The 7,667-nt window shown below is 39.3% G+C and overlaps 1 protein-coding gene across 1 annotated transcript in view; it reads left to right on the top strand.

Moving 5' to 3' along the window:
* Positions 1–655: 655 nt before the first annotated feature.
* The window catches only part of LOC124776280 (PAT complex subunit CCDC47), a 76,461-nt gene continuing 69,449 nt past the window's right edge, over positions 656–7,667 (top strand). Inside the window, exon 1 of the mRNA XM_047251185.1 lies at positions 656–977. The gene's annotated coding sequence lies outside the window, so the exon portion shown is untranslated. The remainder of the gene's footprint in view (positions 978–7,667) is intronic.

Here is a 7,667-nt window from a genome sequence, read left to right as displayed (position 1 = left end):
CAGAAGTGGGTGTAAATGACTGGATGTTGTAGTTGTGGTATTGTCCATCGCTGATTTTTTCGGTGAATGTTCGGAAGAAGGCAGCAACAGAGACAAAGTGGACAACTCGAAATGAGGAGCAGGGGGCAGGAATGGTAAACGGCGACTGGGAAGAGACCAACCGTTACGACAGCGATAACAGTAAGTATGATCCTGGCAGTGTAGGTGCTTTGAAGAAAGATGATGTTGATGAAGGTGACGATTGCAGGGAACACGGAAAACTTTTCTGGTGATGACAGCCTAAATGTGGGTTAGTGGGAGCAAAGAAACTTTACCTTGCTATGAACTGTAACGGGTGTACCATGCCTTTCTAGAGTATAAGTCGATGAGGTGTCCCAGTACTTGGATGACGGCTGCCTAGTCAGCAATGTAATTACGTATGAAAGGTGCTTTTATACATTTGTATTGACAACGTTTTTTTAAATAGTTTGTCTGTTACCTAAATTATTAAAATTAAATTTTTTAAGGTTGAGTTTGAAAGCAAAGTTTGATGGCATTTTCAGCTGTCTATTAACTTTATTTTTCCAAACTATTACATGTGCCAGTAAAAGCATGAAGTGAATGCATTGCTCGGTCAATATCTTTGTACGTTTATTACTCTCTCAAAGATCATCAGTATAAGTGTATCACATATTTCCCCTTCAAATTGTTTGTAGCAAATTAGGCTGCATGTAGTGGTCAGGTGATTCAGTGTTTACATACCATGTGAATTGTTTTATCGGCCCAAACTTTTGATGTTGAGACTTAAAAATTGTTATAGGAAATTCGGTCTGCCGCTTAACGTATGATTGATGTACTCCTACCGCGACACAAATTGAATTAAGTCTTAAGAACTTGTAGGTTTTCATAATCCGCAGAAGTTGCGCAGGAAATAAGTCATCGGATTGAACGAGTGTAGTTTTTGCAGTTGGAGTTCGCAACCTCACAAAATTTAGAAGGTAAACGGCAATGTGTAACCTTCTCATAACCTCGTTAAAAAACCGGTGATATCGGTATTGTGTAGTTATAGATCTACACAACCTTTGTTATGAAAACACATTTCCTTTAAACAAACTTTGTGTTATTGTTGTTGTCTTCAGTCCAGAGAATGGTTTGATGTAACTGTCCATGCTACTCTATCCTGTGCAAGTCTCTTCATCTCCTACTGCAACCTACAGCCTTCTGAATCTGCTTAGTGTATTCATCTCTTGGTCTCCCTCTACAACTTTTACCCACCACGCTTCCCTCCAGGGCTAAATTGGTGATTCCTTGATTCGTCAGAACGTGCCGTACCAACCGAACCCTTATTCCAGGGAAGTTGTGTCACAAATTCCTCTTTCCCCCAGTTCCTCGTTAGGTACGTGATCTACCCTTCTAATCAGCATTTTTCTGCAGCGCCACATTTCGAAACCGTGCATTCTCTTATTGTTTAAACTATTTATCGTCTATGTTTCACTCCCATACATGGCTACACTCCATACAAATATTTTCACGAAGGACTTCCTGTCACTTAAATCTGTACTTGATATTAGCAAATTTCTCTTCTTGAAAAACGCTTGCGCTACGGTTGCAGGTTCGAATCCTGCCTCGGGCATGGATGTGTGTGATGTCCTTCTGTTAGTTACGTTTAAGTAGTTCTAAGTTCTAGGAGACTGATGACCACATATGTTAAGTCCCATAGTGCTCAGAGCCATTTGAACCATGTTTTGAAAAACGCTTGCCCTGCCATAGCTGGTCTACATTTTATATCCTCCCTACTTCAACAGTCATCAGTTATTTAGCTTCCTAAACAGCAAAACTCATTTACTACTTTAAATGTCTCATTTCCTAATCTAATTCCCTCAGCATCACCTGATTTAATTCGACTACATTCCATTATCCTCGTTTTGCTTTTGTTGATGTTCATCTTATATCCTCCTTTGAAGATACTGCCCATTCCTTTCATCTGCTCTTCCAGGTCTCTGCTGTCTCTGACAGAATTACAATGTTGTTTGAAAACATCAAAGTTTTTATTTCTTCTCCATGGATTTAAATTCCTATTCCAAATTTTTCTTTTGTTTCCATTACTGCTTACTCAGTATACAGTTGGATAACATCAGGGATAGGCTACAACCCTGTCTCACTCCCCTCTAACCACTGCTTCTTTTTCGTGCCCCTCGACTCTTATAACTGTCATCTGGTTTCTGTACAAATTGTAATAGCGTTTTGCTCCCTGTATTTTACCCCTGCCACATTCAGAATTTGAAAGAGAGTATTCCAGTCAGCATTGTCAAAAGCTTTTTCTAAGTCTGCAAATGCTAGAAACATAGGTTTGACTCTCCTTAACCTATCTTATCTAAGTCATAGGACCAGTATTGCCTCGGGTGTTCCACATTTCTACGGAAGCCAAACTTATCTTCCCTGAGGTTGGCTTCTACCAGTTTTTCCATTTGTCTGCAAAGATTTCCTGTTACGATTTTGTAAACATAACTTATTAAACTGATAGTTCAGTGATTTTCACACCTGTCAATACCTGCTTTCTTTGCGATTGGAATTATTACATTCTTCTTGAAATGTGAGGGTATTTTGCCTGTCTCATACATCTTGCTCAGGGTAGTTCCATGAGTAACAGAATGACACTCAGTGATTGTTTCTGCACTTAAGCATAGAAAAGACCAAAAACCATGATAAAAGACAAAAAAATTTAATATTGTATTTTATACAAAACCAAAGGAACACAATTTATTTAATTTAATAGTTTAAGTTTTGTTCATATAAAGAGACTCACGTAAAAGAAACTTTCTGTAGTGGAATGATATAATTCAGGGATGCATATTTTTATCATTTATAATGCAACAATAGTTCAACATGTCCATTCCCTATAAAAATTCACGAAAATTATATTGTGAAGAGGATAAAGGGAAACGAAATGGCATAGAAGATAAATGCACGAAACTAATATTTTACTAACACAATAAAAAAAATCGCTGTTAATGGAATGACAGTCAATAATAATGGAATGACACTTTCACTTGAAAATTACAAGTTTTATTCTGCTCTGCTGAATGGGTAGGGAAAATGGTACTTATTCCTCTGGTCTATAGTAGGTGCAGCTAGTTTCTCTACAATTTGGTCTTTTTCTATCCAACATTTATATTCGTTTGCGGGAAGTGTAAATATATTTCCATTTGCATCATTCTTTCTAAGAAAAGAAATTTTGTAACTATCTTCAATGTAAATCACCTACCCCACAAAAAATTTTGATATGTTTCTTCCAGCATACGAAACCAGAGCAAAATCACCTCGATGCAAGGCCATATCGTTGATCAGGCCTTGTGAATTTTCTTTGGTTGAAGATCGCTTTTTGAAATTGTGCACAATCCTCTGGGGAGATAGCGAGTAATGCTGGTACTCAGTAATATATGGAATGATAGGTTTAACAGCACCCCCCCCCCCCCCCCCCCCCATGAACCATGGACCTTGCCGTTGGTGGGTAGGCTTTCGTGCCTCAGCGATACAGATGGCCGTACCATAGGTGCAACCACAACAGAGAGGTATCTGTTGAGAGGCCAGACAAATGTGTGGTTTCTGAAGAGGGGCAGCAGCCTTTTCAGTAGTTGCAGGGGCAACAGTCTGGATGATTGACTGATCTGGCCATGTAACACGAACCAAAACGGCCTTGCTGTGCTGGTACTGCGAACGGCTGAAAGCAAGGGGAAACTACAGCCGTAATTTTTCCCGAGGGCATGCAGTTTTACTGTATGGTTAAATGATGATGGCGTCCTCTTGGGTAAAATATTCTGGAGGTAGAATAGTCCCCCATTCGGATCTCCGGGTGGGGACTACTCAAGAGGACATCGTTACCAGGAGAAAGAAAACTGGCGTTCTGCAGATCGGAGAGCGGAATGTCAGTTCCCTTAATCGGGGAGGTAGGTTAGAAAATTTAAAAAGGGAAATGGATAGGTTAAAGTTAGATATAGTGGGAATTAGTGAAGTTCGGTGGCAGGAGGAACAAGAGTTTTGGTCAGGTGAATACAGGGTTATAAATACAAAATTGAATAGAGGTAATGCAGGAGTAGGTTTAATAATGAGTAAAAAAGTGGGAATGCGGGTAAGCTACTACAAACAGCATAGTGAACGCATTATTGTGGCCAAGATAGACACGAAGCCCACGCCTACTACAGTAGTACAAGTTTATATGCCAACTGGCTCTGCAGATGATGAAGAAATTGATGAAATGTATCATGAGATAAAAGAAATTATTCAGGTAGTGAAGGGAGACGAAAATTTAATAGTCATGGGTGACTGGAATTCGAGAGTAGGAAAAGGGAGAGAAGGAAACATAGTAGGTGAATATGGATTGGGGGTAAGAAATGAAAGAGGAAGCCGTCTGGTAGAATTTTGCACAGAGCATAACTTAATCATAGCTAACACTTGGTTCAAGAATCATAAAAGAAGGTTGTATACATGGAAGAATCCTGGAGATACTAAAAGGTATCAGATAGATTATATAATGCTAAGACAGAGATTTAGGAACCAGATTTTAAATTATAAGACATTTCCAGGGGCAGATGTGGACTCTGACCACAATCTATTGGTTATGAACTGTAGATTCAAAGTGAAGAAACTACAAAAAGGTGGTAATTTAAGGAGATGGGACCTGGATAAACTGACTAAAACAGAGATTGTACAGAGTTTAGGGAGAGTATACGGGAACAATTGACAGGAATTGGGGAAAGAAATTCAGTAGAAGAAGAATGGGTAGCTCTGAGGGATGTAGTAGTGAAGGCAGCAGAGGATCAAGTAGGTAAAAAGACGAGGGCAAGTAGAAATCCTTGGGTAACAGAAGAAATATTGAATTTAATTGATGAAAGAAGAAAATATAAAAATGCAGTAAATGAAGCAGGCAAAAAGGAATACAAACATCTCAAAAATGAGATCGACAGGAAGTGCAAAATGGCTAAGCAGGGATGGCTTGAGGACAAATGTAAGGATGTAGAAGCTCATCTCACTAGGGGTAAGATAGATACTGCCTACAGGAAAATTAGACCTTTGGAGAAAAGAGCTCAGATGGAAACCCAGTTCTAAGCAAAGAAGGGAAAGCAGAAAGGTGGAAGGAGTATATAGAGGGTCTATACAAGGGCGATGTACTTGAGGACAATATTATGGAAATGGAAGAGGATGTAGATGAAGATGAAATGGGAGATATGATACTGCGTGAAGAGTTTGACAGAGCACTGAAAGACCTGAGTCGAAACAAGGCCCCTGGAGTAGACAACATTCCATTGGAACTACTGACAGCCTTGGGAGAGCCAGTCCTGACAAAACTCTACCATATGGTGAGCAAGATGTATGAGAAAGGCGAAATACCCTCAGACTTTAAGAACAACATAATTGCAATCCCAAAGAAAGCAGGTGCTGATGAATGTGAAAATGTCCGAACTATCAGTTTAATAAGTCACAGCTGCAAAATACTAATGCGAATTCTTTACAGACGAATAGAAAAACTGGTAGAAGCCGACCTCAGGGAAGATCAGTTTGGATTCCGTAGAAATGTTGGAACACGTGAGGCAATATTGGCCCTACGACTTATCTTAGAAAATAGATTAAGGAAAAGCAAACCTACGTTTCTAGCGTTTGTAGACTTAGAGAAGGCTTTTGTCAATGTTGACTGGAATACTCTTTTTCAAATTCTAAAGGTGGTAGGAGTAAAATACAGGGAGCGAAAGGCTATTTACAATTTGTACAGAAACCAGATGGCAGTTATAAGACTTGAAGGGCATGAAAGGGAAGCAGTGGTCGGGAAGGGAGTGAGACAGGGTTGTAGCCTCTCCCCGATATTATTCAGTCTGTATACTGAGCAAGCAGTAAAGGAAACAAAAGAAAAATTCTGAATTAAAATCCATGGAGAAGATAGAAAAACTATGAGGTTCGTCGATGACATTGTAATTTTGTCAGAGACAGCAAAGGACTTGGAAGAGCAGTTGAACGGAATGGACAGTGTCTTGAAAGGAGGATATAAGATGAACATCAACAAAAGCAAAACAAGGATAATGGAATGTAGTCTAATTAAGTCGAGTGATGCTGAGGGAATTAGATTAGGAAATGAGGCACTTAAAGTAGTATAGGAGTTTTGCTATTTGGGGAGCAAAATAACTGATGATGGTCGAAGTAGAGAGGATATAAAATGTAGGCTGGCAATGGCAAGGAAAGCGTTTCTGAAGAAGGGAAATTTGTTAACATCCAGTATTGATTTAAGTGTCAGGAAGTCATTTCTGAAAGTATTCGTATGGAGTGTAGCCATGTATGGAAGTGAAACATGGACGATAACTAGTTTGGACAAGAAGAGAATAGAAGCTTTCGAAATGTGGTGCTACAGAAGAATGCTGAAGATTAGATGGGTAGATCACATAACTAATGAGGAGGTATTGAATAGAATTGGGGAGAAGAGGAGTTTGTGGCACAACTTGACCAGAAGAAGGGATCGGTTGGTAGGACATGTCCCGAGGCATGAAGGGATCACAAATTTAGCATTGGAGGGCAAAAATCGTAGAGGGAGACTGAGAGATGAATACACTAAGCAGATTCAGAAGGATGTAGGTTGCAGTAAGTACTGGGAGATGAAGAAGCTTGCCCAGGATAGAGTAGCATGGAGAGCTGCATCAAACCAGTCTCAGGACTGAAGACCACAACAACAACAACAGGTTTAACAGCAAGGATGGTTTTGGTCACCTCTATTGAAATTATTCCTATCCATGTTTGATCTAATTCCTCTTTATTCTCTGCAATTTGCAGGGCAGAGATATAAAAATGTTTATGCCACAACATCTTTCACATGCAATTTTTGCAAAGTCCTCAGCACCAGATAGTATGTGTTTGCCAGTTTTGCAGACATTCCAGACTGCAAGCTTTACAGTTCCACCAATCCATGTGACGTGACAAAGAAGTTCCATGAAATATTTGTTTCATAGTGTTCTCGTAAAAATGTCAAGTTGGCAAACAGGAAACACTGCTTAAATTGACTGGCTGCACCATCACTCATGAATGTGACAGATTCTACCTCTGGGTTCGTGGACATAATGTGCTCTACAATCTTAACTTAGGAAAGCGTGCAATGAATATTTATTGTGATCAAGTTCATCACTAACAACAGCACAAGAATATGCATCATTTTGTGAGTCCCAACATATGCTGTAATCAAAGTGATTTGTGGTTTTGACCAATGAGCACTCTGGACTTTATTCTACAGGTGAACAGTATAATTTTCTGCAAAATCTACTTGCACTGAGGTGCTCTTCTTGTTAGCAGAATTATTTTTGCTTTCAAAAAGTTTTGAGTGTTGTCTTTTATTAAATGTATGTTGTGAGAATTGGGGTAGCATGTTTAAAAGAGCATCAAGACTCTGACCAACAGTAGCATGAAACTTTTTCAGAGTGATTCGCAGGTTCATTTCACAGGTTCACTGTTTGCCATCGGGTCCATTTGATCAGCTTCTTCATTAAGTTCTCAGCCAAAGAATACTTTTCTTTCAAAGATACATTTGCTCACTTTTCACAGTTTGACATCATGCAAACTTCTTTCTCTTGATTGCAAGCTATTGTGCTACTGAAGGCGGAAAAAATGGTTTTCACTTGTGGAACAACCTCATTTATAACTTTCAAAAGTAGCTT

This window comes from Schistocerca piceifrons, chromosome 2 (assembly GCF_021461385.2).
Source record: "Schistocerca piceifrons isolate TAMUIC-IGC-003096 chromosome 2, iqSchPice1.1, whole genome shotgun sequence".
Classification (NCBI taxonomy): Eukaryota; Metazoa; Arthropoda; class Insecta; order Orthoptera; family Acrididae; genus Schistocerca; species Schistocerca piceifrons.
This window is presented reverse-complemented; position numbering and strand designations above follow the sequence as displayed.